We start from the raw sequence: 16,454 nt of genomic DNA on the forward strand, positions 1-16,454 counted from the left end.
AAATTGTGTATAGTCTCTTTGTTGGCATTGTTCTTAATTTCTCACTTGTAAAGTTTCATTGGAAGTATTTAATCTTTCACAGCTAGTCCTGCCAATCAATAGGTGTGCCCCTGTATAATACACAAGAAGTACAAATGACTTGCTAAACAATAGAGATTTACCAGTGAATTACTTTGCCTTGGAAATGGACCCACTTGCAGGGATCTTCCTGGATTGGGGACATAGTTGCCAGTTGCCACTCAAGCTGCACCAGGTGAGGTTTAGGCTGGATGTTAGGAAGAGTGATTTGCCATTGGAATGGGCTGCCCAGGGAGGTGGTGGAGTCACCATCACTGGAGGTGTTTGGGAAGAGACCAAATGAGGCACTTGGTGCCATGGTTTAGTTGATTAGATGGTGTGGGGTAATGGGTTGGACTTGATGATCTCAAAGGTCTTTTTCAACCAGGTTAATCTGAGCTGTGACCAATGTTAATTGAGACAGCAATGCTTTGGCCTCTGCGAAGAACAGTCCTCTTTGACAGAACTAGCGGGGGGAGCTGGGAATGGGACATTAGCTGGTCACACTACTGGATCCTCTCCTTGTTCCTCTCACTGAAAGCATTGTGCAGCAGTACCTCTCAGCACATCTTGAGGAGAAAGCCAACCATTTCTGAATGACAATTTATCTACGCAGGCAAGGAGAAATAGCTTCCTGGCAACTGTGTATACACCAAATGCTGATTTTCTATTTCTTCCTCCTCTTGGCCTAGACACAATGGGAATTGGCTTGTTTGAAAGATGATGGATTACCTACTGAAGGGAGAGCAAATGAGGGGAGAACAAATACAAACCTGAATCTGCACAGTCCCAGTGCAGTGCCTAACCTTCTGTCTTGCTGAAATACTTGAAATTGGTTTTGCACCCAAAGTGCTTTCAAAATCAAAATTATTTGTTTTTCATTGAAAATCTGGAGAAACTATAAAATAAAAATTAAAAGATAGGCAACCAAGGAAAACAAAAGTGTGAAAAATCAGCAAGGCTGAGCCCAACTGAAACCTGATCTGAGCACCTGCACAGCGGACGCCTCCTCCCTTTGCTATTGCACAGGACAAGAAATGAAATGCGTGAAAGGTGAATCATCAGTTATTTACTAGCAATTAGCACTATACACAAAAACTGCCAAGAGTGACTAAGCTGGCATACCTAGCACTACATTGTTCAGGAAGTTAACAAGAGGTTGGCAAAAAAAAACCCTCCACCCAACCTTCAAAAAAAGAGCCAAAAGCCAACATGATGTATCACTGTGTCTCTCCTCCTCCAATGCCACCTGAATCCAGCCCCTTGCAGCCTTATGGCAAATCACAGCTCCTCTGTCTTTATCTTGGGCTGAGGCTTTTTGAAATGGGAAAGCCCCATTTCTGCCTGTCTGGTTTACCAGGGTAAGGAGGAAAAGCAGTGAAAAGGCGTCATTTCTCATCTCTTCTGATTAGTGCTGCTGATAAGGATTTCCTTGTTATGGCATGCAGACGCCAGCACAACGCTGTGTCAATGCATAGGAAGGCTCAAATCTGAGTCTTAAATAAAATGGGATTTTGGTTCCAGCACAGCATGTTTGTAAAATATCTACTGAGAAGACAAAAAAACCCAAACAAACGAAAAACCACCCAAAAAACCCCCCTTGTTCTGCATGGCCTGTAAAGCATATGTTAAAAATTCTGCATCACAGACCAGCTTTAAATTATTAATTTTTAATTCCATGAGCCTTGAAGGGCCTTTAAACACTAACTGCAAGAAACAATCCTACCACTGAGGGAACAGCCATAAAATAAAATACTGGCTACTTGAAAATACAGAGAAAAATGCTTTATTTAGATGCAGTTTCTGAATTTTAGAATGTGAATAAAGGGCTGGATCCCCACTTGGTGAAAGCTGATACAGCTCCTTTGATGTCTGCATAGCTATTCCCCATCGGCCCTGGCCCAGAGTTTAGAACAGATACCGTTTCGCTACGTAAGAGGACAAGCAAGATTTGCATGATTACTTCAAAATATTTCATATTCACTGAGCTGTTGAGGAAATGCTGTCTGTGAAACAACTCCTGGATTCTTTCCCAAAAACATCTAAATGACACTTGCTTGGGATATGCTACAGTATAGAGGGGAAAGGATCCGAGCCTCCAGGTTGGATCCTGTTGTAATTACTAGGGCATTCTTAGAGAGTACTTGCCACCTACATGCTTATTGGGGTGCATTGGTGGAGTAGAGAGCATTCCAAGGAGTGAGTTAAGTGTAGTACTGATATAATAAAGAGAAATATGCTACACTCTTGCTGTCTGAGAAGGATTTGGTCTTGTTCTTGGCTCAGCCAGGCCAACTGAGGAACTTTCCGCTCTGCACTCCTCTATGCTCTAACTGTACTCCCATGTCATGATTCCTCAAGGCCACCCCTGGGGCAAGTACCCTGCTGTTCTGCTTTACTTTAGAGAAAGGAGTTTTTCTGACCAAAACTAGACACTATAGAACTTGCTTGCATATCTTCTCCCTGCAGCCTGTAACCAAACCTGGTGTGGCTGGAACAGGGTTCACCATATCATAGAAGCATAGAATTGTTTCAGCTGGAAAGGACTTCTAAGGTCATCATAGATACCATCTAAGATATTCTACCCTTTGTGTACTCCAGAGTACCTTCATCAGTCATAGAATGGTTTGGATTGGAAGAGACTTTAAAGGTCAGGTGTAGTTCAAACTGCCCTGTCACAGATGGGGCATCTTCCACTATACTAGGTTGCTTAAAGCCCAATCTAATCTGGTCTTGAACGTTTCCTAGGAGGGTGAATCCACAACTTCTCTGTGCAACATGCTCCAGTTTCACTTTAACTATCATTAATTAGGACATGGTTCAACTGCAGGTTGTGTTCCTTGATATAATCTCTAAATGCAGTAGTAGTAGGTGAGAAATCATCAGTTTTCCTAGAATCATTCTTTTTCTCTATTAAAATCATGGACAGATCTGGGTCTTCTTTCCCTAAGCATACTTGCTTTCATAGGGTATTCCTCAGTGGCCTCATCACCCTCTATCTCTCTCTCTCTCTCTCTCCCTCCATCACCTCAAAAAATGTTTGGAAGCAATCTCCAAACTTGATGCCCAGTCAGCTGGTGAGCTGATTTTTTTTTCACAAACAGACCTACCTACCTACCTACAATCATGGGGAAGGAAATGGAGCAGCAGATTCAACTAACTTGCCTGAAGGTATAAGAGTATCAAGTCAAGAGGGTTGCAGAAACTGTCACAGGTGATCAAATTGGAGCTCCTCAAGAGCCCCATCCCATGTCTGGCAAGCAGCTCCCATGAAAAAGAAGTGAAGAGCTTTTTCAATACACTATTTGCCCCCCCACCCCCCTTACAATTTCTTAGGTTGATACATTCCTTGCAAAAGATTACTACTTCTTTTTATTTTTTTTTTACCCTCGTTACTTTAGATAAATCCCTTCCAAGCACTGTGTATGAAGGATATAAAACTACATTGCTCTGCAGTACCCAGGGACAGGATTTAGTGAGAGGGTGAATCCCTTGAAGGGTTTGTGTGGGCTTATGCTCCCAGCAGAAAGCTCAGCCTGTCACAGGTACTTACACCCGAATGCAAATATCTTCACCGCACGGCATACGATGTGACACCGGTCTGAATTCACACTTTTACTAATATAACTCTATGGAAACCAGCTCAGTGATGATTGATGACTTACAGCTCCTACATAGCACATTGCAGTTTCCAGTGGAAGTATGAAGAGCTGGATGTAATAAACCAACAACGTGGGCAGTTTCTGTAAGTAGATTAATAACCTGTAAACTCATCTGCTTCACAAAGGGAGTTATCCACCAGCTGGCCAGTGTTAAGAAACGTGTTTTCCAGAGCTCAGGAATACATTCTCCGCTCTGATCTGTGCTGGGGCTTTCCACTGTGCGGGTCTGTGGGGAGGGGTCTGTAGAGAAGACCACAGAGATAATTTGTTTCTTGGGAGATGCTACAACTGTCCCACTTCTCTGGAGTGTTTACACATTGACACTCAAAAAGCCGGTATGATGTTGTGTGAGAGTTTTAGCAGGCGCTCCACCAGCTGAATGAATCTGTGGGTGTTGCTTTAATGCTACTGGGTGCTTTTTATTTGTACAGTATTTTATGGTCATAGTAAACGCGTCAGAGGTCGGACTGAAAGAAGCTATGTGCTATATTATTATTAATGGTGCAAATTAGGTTTTCTCCTCTGAGAAGCGTGGGATTCCTTTCCACATTCCCTGACGCGTTCACCTATGGGATACACAACGCTGTCTGATACAGGAGGTCACCGCGGCAGCTGGGATTTCACCTCGAAATGCTCAGGGGAGAGTTCTACTTGGTGGCTGTGGCACTCCACTCGCCCCTCAACCCCGCTGACTGCTGCAGCCCTCCACCGCGGGTGCGCAACTCTCCCACGCCGCGCGGTGGGCGGGTGGGGGCCGCCCCAGAACCGCCCTGCAACCGCCCTGCCCGGATCCGAGGAGGGGCCGCGGGGCCCCCGGCGCCGTCCACGTGGCTGGGGGCGCGCTATATGAGCAGGCAGGAAGCGCCGCCGGGGAGGGAAGGGGAGGGACGGGGTGCCGGGAGAGGCTCCGCGGGCAGCGCAGGCACACAGTGAGGAAGCGCAGCAACAAGCAGCGATCGTCCGCTCTTCTCTGGCCATGGGGCTTGGCGGCCCGCCGGTACCCCACGCCCCGCCGTGAGTACCGCGGGACACCCCCTCCCAGCTCCTGCCGCCCTCCTTCTTCTTCGCCTTCCTCTTCCCCGTTTACCTGCAAATCCTCCCGCTTGCTCCTGCTGCGAAAGGCGCGGCGGGAGTCTCCCCCTTCCTTCCAGCTCTTCATTCGGATGTCAGTTTTTTTGGTTGTTGTTTTGGTTTTGTTTTGGTTTATAATATTACTGTTATTGTATTTGTTATTATTTATGAGCAAGGGGTAGCCCGGCAGCATCCTCCAGCGGGTGCCCGGCACTCCGGAGTAGGGAAGCTTCGCTGCATCAACCGGGATTTCCCTGGCGGATGGGGGCAGAGGGAGAGGCTGCGCGTACCGAGGTGGGCTCACCTTGGGGCTATGCCCTCATACAGCATTGCGCTCTGGCTCTGGGGTCCGGTAGCAGGAGCCACCCCCAGCAGATCCGCTCCGTGGCATCCCCCGGTCCACGAGGGACCGCTGCTGCCCTGTGCCCCGCGCGGCTGGCGCTGGCGGGGGTGGTGCAGCGTCATGGACCAGCCTGGCTGGGTCCTGCACCCTGGGTTTTTTTAATTGTATTTGTGGTTGGTTTGTTTTTCCGCTTGAGTAGACTGTGCGGTAGTAGAGGAAACCCAGTGTAAGTCCGTTAGAGGGGAAAAAAACCCAGACTAGTTATTTTGGGTACTACCTGCTTGCACACCTCTGCTGAATTAATTTCAGTATAAATAACTAGTCTTGGAGGTCAGCAGTTTGGCTGTTACGCGTGGCTTTGTTACACGTGATGTGTTTGTCTTTATAGCAAACATACATCCCAGGTCCTTAAGGTGATTGCTTTTAATCTTGGCATAAATGAAAGCAAACCTGTAAGAAATGCCTTTGATGTGAATGTACTTGTTTAAGGCACACAAGATTTTTCAACTCTTTATAGAGGTTGAGCTTGTATGTATCCAATACTCTGAAATAAGTCATGGTATATATAATTGTAACTCTGAATTATATATTTGCCTGCTGGGCACACATGCTAAAGGAAAAACCTCCCTAATTACGAATCTTTCAGAGAGATTGGAAGGGTTACAAAGCCCTTGTAATCTTTTGGGTCAATTTTCATAAGCTCTAAAAGCTCTCTTTGAAAAGGAAATTAAATTTCGGTGTGGAAAAAAGACAGGAAATTCAAGGATATAAAAAAGAAAGTCCCTGTTCTACTTTGATCCTGTCCTCAGGAGTTCACTTATGTTGGTGCTCTTCAGTGACAGATGTTAAAATGAGGAGTCACCTTTAGCCGGAGTCTTCCTGCTTTTTGGTAGTTGAGAAGATGCTCAATTAGCAGCACATGCCTCCTGTGTGTTATTTACATGGCTTTAGCTGGAGGGGTGGCTTTGTGTGAAGCACCTATTTGACTTGCTACATCCGTAGTGTCCCATGCCACCCACACCAGCCACTGCCTTCTGCAGCCGGTATGTTCACCTCCACATTTTTTACAGCTTGATCGAAAGCCAGGCGTGCTCTGCCCACTGTCTGTAATACCTCGACCAAGCTGCTCTCATGTTCAAAAGTTGTGCTTGGCCCCAGGCCCTCTTTCCTGCTTTTGTCTGTGGCACAGTGGTTATCTGCAGGGCACGGCTATGCTTGTGGTCCTTCCTAGGCTCATCTGGAAACTTGATGTTTTTTTAATCTCTACAAGCACATGTTCAGGCAGTGGCTGGAGGTGGAGGAGGGAATGGTTGGGTGTAAATAAAAAAGATGGATTCCTTTATTAAAGGCACTTGTTTTCTTGATTATCCTGGAAACACAAAACCTCGGCGTAGGTCTATGGTGAACTTGGTTCTCTGTTCCTCTGCCAATTTCTCACTTCATTGACTCTGTTTTGGTGCTGCTGTAGATCAACATTTCAGCAGCAGCAGGTTTAAATCCTGTGCCTCAACAAAGTCCCAGTCTGCATCCCTGCCAAACGGGCTTTATAGCTACCACTAAAGTTTAAAAGTCCACTTCTGTCTAACATACGTTTATTTTACTTTTCTGGTAGTGGCATGTAAGAGCATAGCTACTCAAAAAGCAGAAGAGAAGAATGCAACTCCTTTTTTTGTCTCTCTCTCTCGGTGTACAGTCTTATTGTGCGGTGGAAACAGTGAGTGGCCCTGTTTGTGTGAATTTTTCACATGTCCCAGGCAGGAAGGAATTTGCAGCCTTGTTTATGGTTTTTCTTCCAAACTCGACAGTAATAATGATGATGGCATCTAACGTTTAAAAATAAACATTTTATACAAGACTCTGTGTCTTCTTATCAACTTGCTCTTTTGTTTATGCAAAACTGAGAGTAATTAGAGGGGAAATGAGGGCCTTGCACATAGCAGTTCCATCTTCTGGGTTATTGTAGCATCTTTTATGTGAAGTGCATTGCAAATACTGCAGTTGAATGATAGTAGTAATATGTTTTTATTAGGTGCTTCTTTTAGATGGAATTTCAAAAACATGGTGAAGCAGAAATGTGCTTCTAAAAAGCAAAGGAGTAAGAGCAAATCCAGCTCCACAGCATATTTCAAGTGCCGTTAATCCCACCACTTGGTGGAGCTTTTCATGGCACTGGCTGAGGGAGCTCTGAGTGAGGATGCCTTTTTTTTTAATCTTGTTTCAACACTGTCAGCCACTACTTGTAGTAGAGTTTCTTACCTTTTTTTTCTTTCTCATACCACACTTATTTAATTTTCTCTATTTTCTGTACTTTGTAGAAGTCAGCATAGGACTATCAGTGTCTCATCTGAAACAGCCCTCCTCTGTAGGTAGATGTATCAGTGAAGTAGAAGATAAATTTCTTCCTTCCTGTACTCATCTTTCCCTTGCAGCACACATTTATTATTTTTTTTTCCTGAAGGCAATACAATGCTGCCGTAGAACATGACTGTAATCTGGGTATTCAGAAGCTATTTGTTTTCCCTTAGGAGCACTTCCTGAGTGAAAGAATTTTTTATAATAGCCAGCCCCTTTGCCAGGGTAGTCTGAGACCTTTCAGTGCAAGCCTGGTTAGTTTTGTACTAATAGTTTTGATATAAATATTGCTATAAAGTGTTTGCTAAACAGCCTGTGTTCAATCAAGCTTGCAAGGAGAAGCAGACACTTGATCTGAGACTATTGATATTCAATGGAATTTATGGTCATGTTTTAACCTATAAGGCAAAGTGTCCCTCTCCAAGTTAACAGTTCTGCCTAGTTGCATCAAAATCTGCCTGTCCTGTTCATGTTATGCCTGATAACTGGTAAATGAAAATTGGAATAAGTGAGAGATATGCAAGTTAAAAATAACTTTAGGATTATCTGTCAGCTCACACCTTAGAGCAGAATTACAACAGTGAGAAGCTTCTTTGTCCCATACAGATGTCTGCTGAGCACTATGACTAATGCAAGAGACAAACTTGCAGACAAATTACTGCTGTAGTGACAGTGCCAGTGACAACAGATTAACAGAAGCTTCAGCTAGCCTAGGAAGGGAGTAGCTCCTGTCTGGCTCTTGAGCCCTGACAGGCATGGTATGCCTGGTCTCACTAGTGTGATGGATAAATGCCTTTACAGCCCATCCAGGGCAGGTCTGCATCCCTCCCTGGGCTAGTATGATGTTAGAAGATTGGTTCGACTCATTGCCCATTAGGTACCTGTTTTGTATCCCTCAAGTGCCTACAGGGAGCTGTGAATCACGTACTTCAGGGATCTTTGCCTGTTATGCATAGTCACTTAGTGGTATTTAAACTGCCCTGAACAATATGTCCTGGCCTTCTGGAGCTGGTCCAGAAAAATGTGAGAGTTTGGCTCCTTGTGTCATACTGGAAACACTGGGAGGGTGGTTTTGACTAAGGTATCTTCAGTGGCATCTGAAACCTGTTTGGCAACTGAATTGACCTTGTTGACCCTGTCGAAACTGCTTTCTGGGCACTAACTTTTAAGTAGATAACATTATCAATGTACGTTGCCTCTACTTAAGAGGCGAGCTTTTTAGAGAGGAGTTGTCTCCTATGTCATGTGTCATGTCTCGTTCTGATAGGGGCTTTGGGCCGTGGTGGCACTCATTAACAGAAGCTACAGAGGAGCTGTCGTCACCCTTCTAGTCACCTTTTTTTTTCCCCCCTGTCTTGCTCTATCTTTCTCTCTCACTGGTGTCCCATCCTCTGTTTTGTAAGTAGCAGACTCGAGTTCCTTTGTGAAAAATGCCCAGTAAGGCTTTGAAAAGCTCCTGTAAGCCAGGGCTGCACAGCACCTGCAGCTGCAAAATAGCTGTGAAGTGTGAAAGATGGGTGGGCCATGTGTAAAATGGTTGTATCCTGTATCTGGTGACAAACATTTGAGGTTGCACCTTTCTCCTTCTAAGGGCATCTGCCTCAATAAAGCCTTTGTTTTTTCTAGTAGCTTTTCCATTTCTTTGGGAATCCATTCTCCCAGAAGTCTTTTGATGCATGCTCAGCCTTCTGTAGCTTTCTGCCCCAAAGGGTTTGAGTGAAGGAGTGAGTGACTTGTCACAGATTCCAAGCATGATAATCCCCACCTTGCTGGTGCTTGACACAGGGCTGTTGCTGGCGTGGTAGTAACCATAGGTACTCTGGATAGCCTTAAAGCTTCTTCAAGGTGGGTCAGTCCTTATCCATCCCTTTGAAGTACCATTCTGCAGAGCAAAAGCTGTCACAATGAAGATGAGGTATTAAATTAGATGCAATTTTAAAATGTCTCTGGACTAGATAGTTGCTACTGACATTTCCCAGGATTGGTGGATTTTATTTTATTTTATATTTTTTTTAGCTGTGGTACACCAACACAAAATAAAGATTGTTCATTTTAAAGGACACTACATTATTTCTGGAGGCTGGATCTTCAATCAGTGACTTAATCTTACTTATCTGAAATGCTGTGTGTGCTGACACATCACAGTGCTGTACCAGCTCGACAAAGAAATCTAATTCTATCAAAACTGCCAGCTCAGTTAATATGACCCTGCCAGGGAAGCATAAGGCATCACCTCCAGTTTTTTTTTAGGTAGGAATCAGGTTCCTTATCTCCAGCTCATATTCAGCAGACACTACTTGTGGCCAGATTTGAATATATTTATTTTTAAGGTACCTGCTTACATTCTGGAAGCAAACCTAAAGATCAAATTAGAAGATGACATCTGAATATTTGGGTTGAAACATACCAGTTTGAGTCCTCTAACAACCAGACGGAGATTAGTCTTGAAGCAAAGACCTGTGTTACTTCACCAGTGACGGATGCTCTCTGTTAAACCTTCTCCCTTCTCAAAGTGGAAGAGAAGGGGAATAAGGGGGAGAGAGAGACTTACGGATTGGAAAAGAAAACTAAAAGAGCTTTAATGAAAATAGTAAAGTGAAATGTGTAGAAAATCAATATTGAATCCAACTCCCCTGCTGGCAGTTATGTCACTATCACCACTGATGCTATGGGTGGCCACTGTGGAAGTCCCAGACTGTATTCAGTAGCAGATGTCATCCAGATTCAGCAGCTGGATTCTGGAACTGGATTCAAGAACGCATGGATCAAGATTGAGGGCAGAATGGACAGAATCCTGCTTGAACACTTGTTGTTAAAGAAGAAAGCTTGACCCTTGTGATCCATCAGCTTTATATTGAGTGTGACATGTATAGAATTGAATCCCTTGTTATCACTTTAGGGTCACTTGTCCTGTTCACTCCTCCCCACAGATGCAGCCTTTTACTTTCTTCACCCCCAATGTAGTATACATGATTTGACAGTGACCTTGATCCATATGCCAGTTCTTGGTGCTGACTGTAAACTTGGAGTGTTATCACTACTGGAAGCAAACACTGTCTGCAAAAAGATGCTGTTAAATGCAGAAAGTGCAGTTACTTAGAAGAAATTTAGATTAAAATTAAAATCACCAAGCAGATTTAGTTCTTTCCTAAATCAAAGCAGGAGACTGGGACTTCTACAAATTCATGTCAAGAATATGGTATAGGGCTACCTGCAACATGAAATGCAGCTGATTTTACAGTATTTGCTTTCTTTATGACATCTTAAAGTGCATCCAATGATAGCAGGGTGTGTTAAGAGCATCCATGCCTATATCTTGTATCCCTTTAGTCTGGGGTATGGTGATGACTTTTATGTGATCCACACTTGGACAGGTGTACAGACTGTAGCCTGCATTGTTGCAAGGCTTTCACTTCTAATATAATTCATGGATCTGGAACTCTGTTTAAATCAGCTTGTGCAGATGATCTGCATTAGATATTTTGGTGAGAAGACTGAGAAATCTACTGGTTTATATTGAATTAAAGCAAATCTTAAAAATTGGCCAAGGTTGTTATGGTTTTGATCAAGTGAAACATTCATAGAATCACAGAATGGTTTAGGTAGGAAAGGACCTTACCTAGTTCCAGCCACCTTGCCATTGGCAGGGTGCCTTTCACTGGACCAGGTTGCTCGAAACCCCATCCAGCCTGAGCTTATGCAGGGATGGTGCACCAAACACCTCTCTGGGCAACCTGTTCCAGTGCCTCACCATCCTCACAGTGCAGAATTTCTTCCTTGTATCTAATTTAATTATATTGACTGTGTCACACAGCTTAGTGTTTTCAGCAAACTTGTTGAAGGTGCACTCAATTCCATTGTCCATGTTATGCACAAAGATGTTCAACGATGTTGGTTGATCTTGCTTTTTGGTTCACTGAATTTTAATTTCAGGCCCACTTCAAACTCTCATATAGTCAAAATTACTCATTTTGAAAGAGTCAAGGAGAAAGTCTGCCTTCAGAAATGTCAAAATGATTCCTCTGAATTTGATGTGACCTTCATCAACAGTGTTTGCTAGCCGATGGCAATACTGATATCATACCTGAATTTGGGATTTTGGTTCTTGTCTGTTTGAAACTATTTCTATATTGAAGTTATTATTTGTGAATAGGTTCACCCAGCTTTTCTCTTCAGGGGAAATTCTGTGCATTTCAAATAAAAGATCTGTCCTGCTTCTCAGTGTAATGCATATTAGAAGGATTAGAAATATTCTTTCTTCATCTCTCTCATTCCCTCTCCTCTATCATCTGCTTTTCCCCTCCAGATAAAATTTCCTCATTTTGGGAATTGATGACTGTGTGATCAGTTCTGTGGTTTCACTCAGTGTCTTGCAAACAGACCTGTTGCTCTTCCCAAGCAGCATGCTTAATTTTGGCCTTAAAATACTCTCAGAAAAGTAAAAATTAACTTTTTCTTGCCCTTATATCCTGTTCACAAAAGTTCAGCTTCAAAGTTGAGATATTAATGCTGAGCACTACCTAAGTATCTCTAGGTGGTCAAGCACTAGCACTGATGGAAACACAAAATGGGTATATATAAAGCTCACAGACAGGCTGTGGAGGCACATACGGTTTGGCACATAGAGTTTGGCAGCTGAGAATGCCAATACCTTTGCAGAGAAGTTGTGTATTATGAAGAAGTTACTGCTTATGTGTTGGAGATTATGCTGTAATGGCAACACAGAACTGCAAGAAAAAATGTCATGAGCCTTTCTGAAAGATTAGTAGTTAGACTCTTGCAAAAACTTTTCTTGCTTAGGAAGGCAATATTCAAATGTAAATAGGCTCTTATAAAATATCATGGAAATCAAAATTGTCTTCTGTGGTGCTAAGAGGAGAACAGTTTGGAAGGGTAGTGTGGGAATGCTTTATACATTTTTGCAAAAGAGTTTCCTTTCTTTTGGGCTTCTAGAAGTACCAGTGTTGTGGCTTACCTATGTAGCTGGGGACTCTGTAATGGGTTCACAGGGAGTGCTTGGGCAAAGGAAGTGGCTGTCAGAATAAGGCTTTTCTTAAAGGTCTCACCTTCAGGTGAAAAACTTGCCTCCACTGATGTTATTTTGATGGTTGCAATATGGGTATGAGATGACTATGGAAATATAAAGTGTATGCAAGATACTGAGCTTCAGCAAGAGTTTCCCAACTTTCCTCTCCATTTCCATCAGTAGACACTGAAATGTTCCTCAGTTCTGGTACTGTTCTGTGTTTTGGTGCTCCTCTTCTGCCTGTGTTCCTCCTCTCCTATTTCTACAACTGCTCCTTGTTAGAAGAGAGCAGACTATTTTTGCAGCTCCCACCACTCCTCTTCCTCTTCCGTGCTTTGTCCTCTGCATGCCAAGGTCAGAGGATGTAGGGGGAGCCAGGGACACTTAAACTTTATCGCGAAGGACTAGTGCATGATGGTAAGAGGACGACTCTTCTGGCTGAGACCCTGGAGTCAGCTTTGAGAGCTGAGCCCTGTCCCATCCCAGGTCTCTGCTCTAGTATTGCTAGCTGTAAATGGCAGCATTTTGTTTTCCTGGAGGTTGAATTCAGCCTTTAAAATGCATGAGGACTCGAGTAAATATAGAAGTGTTGCTCTTTTGACCAGCAAAGTAAAAGGAAATTTTCAACCATGTGGACAGAAGATCTTTAGAGGTGGGACATTGTCTTTACTCATTCACTGTCTGATACTCCACTGAGTAGCACAGTCTACAGAGATGTGCAAAGCACTGCCTATGCAACAAAAATCACCTGTATTTCTGCTTTGTCACCTGTGAGGAGGTTATCAACGTAGTGCTGCAGAGATTGTGCACTTTGGTGCGTTTTCCACCTGATTGTTGGTGTGCTGCTTTACCTCACCTGGGTCCTGAGGCCTTGCAGAGGGACACGAGGTATCATTGACATAGGGTGGCTGTCACAGCAGATTTTCTGTGAATGTTGCAAAAACACACAAAAATGGATAAGCAAAATGAAAACCTGCTTCAGATGGGAAATGACAGAGTGAAAGCCTGTGTTGTGGTAGCAGGATGTGTGAAATAGCAGCAGCTACTTGACTCTGTGATAATACTGCGGGGATGATGGAGCCTGACTGTCCTGCCATCTCAGATGGCCACTTTATTAGCTTGCTAGGGCAGCAAGATGTATGCATGTGTAATCTGGGAGACAACCCAGTAAAGCAAATGCATCAAAAAGCAGGCTGATTACAGTCAAACTTTGCTCCAGGCCATCAAATTAGATTTGATAGGACTTGATTAACCATATACATAGCTGTGTACAATATTCAGGTGCTTTTTGGCCCTTTTGAGAAACTGCAAGGATTTCATTCACCTATAGGATCTGTACACTGCAAAATGTTTGAGGACACTGGAGAACTGTGATGCATATTCCAGAGTGAGGAAAAATTGAGTGATTTTGGTCTCCTACAAGTGGGACTTTCAGTCAAGTTACAGCAAATGAATGTGATATCAATTGAAACACTTCTATTTTTTTAAATAGTCCTTTAAAATATGGAAGTTTTCAGGAAAAAAAGTATAAAATTGACAAATATATATGTAGATCCTCCAAGTGTTGCTGTGAGTTGATACAATGCTCCAAATTCTGGCAGTTAAATTGCACCAACAAGAGCTGGAAATAAAATGCCCAGTTAAGAGACTGATTTGTGCCCCACTGTGGCTTCCTCAAAGAGCCTCTGCTGGGTGAAGTGGTCAATGCTTCAGACAGAAATCAGCCTGGAGCAGCTACTGGTTGTGAGGCCAAAGAGCAAAGCAGGAGGAGATGGATGCTGGCTGTTGAAAATATACAAGGTGATATAGTAATTGCAGAGGTGGCTGAAACATCTAATGAAGCCAAGGATTTTACAATAAGTTGCTTCTCTGCAACAGTCCTGGCAACTGTGAATTGAGTGTAAATATTGGCAGAGGATGTTATATGTAATTGTGATTCATTCTGGGATAGTTTGTTTGTTGGTTTTGTTTCTTTTTTAGTAGGGGAAAAAACTGAAGGCTTGGATGGAAACGAGGTGATAGGTTAGAATTGCCATCCCATCTCGTTTGGAGGGGGATTTCTCTTTTCACAGAGACCAACAGGCTGCTCGTGCATTCCTCTGCTACCATCTGACCCACTGCTGGTGTATGAGAGGGACTCATTGGTTGGGCTTTGTTTCTGGTGCCTTAAAAGGAGGACACACACTTTTCCTTTGCCTGTAAAAGCTCTGAGTAAAGAATGCTATATAAAGCTAAAATTTTCCCAGTTTAAACCAGAAGTGCTCAGTGTGGTCACTGCCTCTATTGTTTCCTAGAGAAGAGCTTCCGCCATCACACTTCACATAGTAACCCTTTGTCCCTGTGGCTTAAAATGCCCAAGGCCTCTCTGTGGGGACTGTCACCACACTAATTGACAAACAATCCTAAGAAGTTTACCTCATTTAAAATTACTATTTTGGAAAAAGCATAGTTGTCCTGTGGGAACAAGCTTGCCCAAGATATTAGATGCTAGTGGGGCACAAAACAATGCTTAGATCCTCTTCAGATGAGCTGTCAGGGACTCTCACATCCAACTTTGCTTCTGTGTCTGTGAATTCTTAAAGAAGCTTTGCTCAGAATGTCATTTCCCTGATTTCTTCCACACTCAAACTTAGAGGTTCTTCTCTGTATTTCATGAAAAAGCTCCAGCACAGCTTCATTTTGGAAAATGACATTTTGTCAAGGTATAGTTCTCCCTTGAGATTGCTCTCGGAGCCACTAACCACACTTCTGGCATGTGTCTGAATTTGGAAAATTGTGTGAGTCTCCTTGTTGTATGCTAGGAAAAATTTTGCACCCTTAACTGTCTTGCTTGGAAATTTACTGACTGTGATGTGTGGCCGCAGCAGCTTGTGGTGTGTTCCCTCAGTAAGGAGCTTCTCACGGAAGAAACTGGAAGCGGGACAAGACACCCTGAGGCAACCTGCAGCGCTTTCTATGGGACTTTCAAGCTTACTTGGCAGAGGTGCACACAGTGAAGGTGGTATTACCAGGGTGGTCTGTAACCCTTCCCATTCTGGTAAGAAAGCAGTTGTCTTTGCAAGACAGCTCTTTTGCAGGGTGAAACTTGGTGCCTTTGAAACTGGTCCTGCCTGCTCCTGTGTTGTTGGCATTCTCCACACTTTTGTGAAATATGGCATTGTGCCATCAGTGCCTGAGGGTCAAGTTATGGTTAAAACCAGGTGAGACTTGCTTGTTTTGAAAAGCATCTCCTTCACAGTCCCTCACCTCTACAGAGGGAACAGTTAGGTATCTGTCAAAGCCTGAATGCCTTTGTTGCCTTTGTATCTCATCAGGTTTCATTTGACAAGTGTAGCTCTTAGAGATGGAAGTTCTCTTATTAGGGCACTGACACTTTTCTGAATATTAAAAACCCTCTTGCTTTTATAGCTCTTTGAATCAGTGTTTCAGATTTCCCCTTCCAGCTGCCATTCTGAGCTGGTTGCTACTCCTGAGCAGGTATGTGGCATCATTTCTGGCACCAACAGTATTGGACTTCTAAGGAAATTAAGGTGTTTCTGCATCTTGACCAAGAGCTGTGTTTTGTCTTTAATCTTCTCTTGCATCAGTAACAAATGCTGTATGACAGTTTTACCTTTCTCCAAGAGAGAACAGGGTCGTGCACAGTGACCTTGAGTATAGACTTGTCATAACTAATGAGCTCATTAGGGCTTGATCTGCTCATTACCTGCAGACTATTGGAGGCAGGACCAAACTATCTCATGGAGGCAAAGTGGGTAGTGTGCTTCCCTTTGCATCGGCACAGGGATGTTGCTCATTTGAATCGATTGCTGAGGCTGTCATCTGCTTAATGAGACTTAGAAAGCTTGTGACTTCTTATAATCTTTAAAACACATGGCACTTTTATGAACAGGCTTGTTGATGGTGGTTTCCTTACCCAAAGCCAATGGGACTCTTCAGTCTG

At 43.5% G+C, this 16,454-nt stretch overlaps 1 protein-coding gene across 2 annotated transcripts in view; it reads left to right on the forward strand.

The window, feature by feature from the left end:
• The first annotated feature begins 4,604 nt into the window (after window positions 1-4,604).
• ST3GAL1 (ST3 beta-galactoside alpha-2,3-sialyltransferase 1) overlaps window positions 4,605-16,454 on the forward strand; it is a 77,802-nt gene continuing 65,952 nt past the window's right edge. For both annotated transcript variants that reach the window (XM_068155491.1, XM_068155490.1), the window contains exon 1: window positions 4,605-4,733. The gene's annotated coding sequence lies outside the window, so the exon portion shown is untranslated. The remainder of the gene's footprint in view (window positions 4,734-16,454) is intronic.

This window comes from Melanerpes formicivorus, unplaced genomic scaffold, assembly GCF_026170545.1.
Source record: "Melanerpes formicivorus ecotype bairdi unplaced genomic scaffold, bMelFor1.0.p_v2 SCAF_32, whole genome shotgun sequence".
In the NCBI taxonomy this organism is placed as follows: domain Eukaryota; kingdom Metazoa; phylum Chordata; class Aves; order Piciformes; family Picidae; genus Melanerpes; species Melanerpes formicivorus.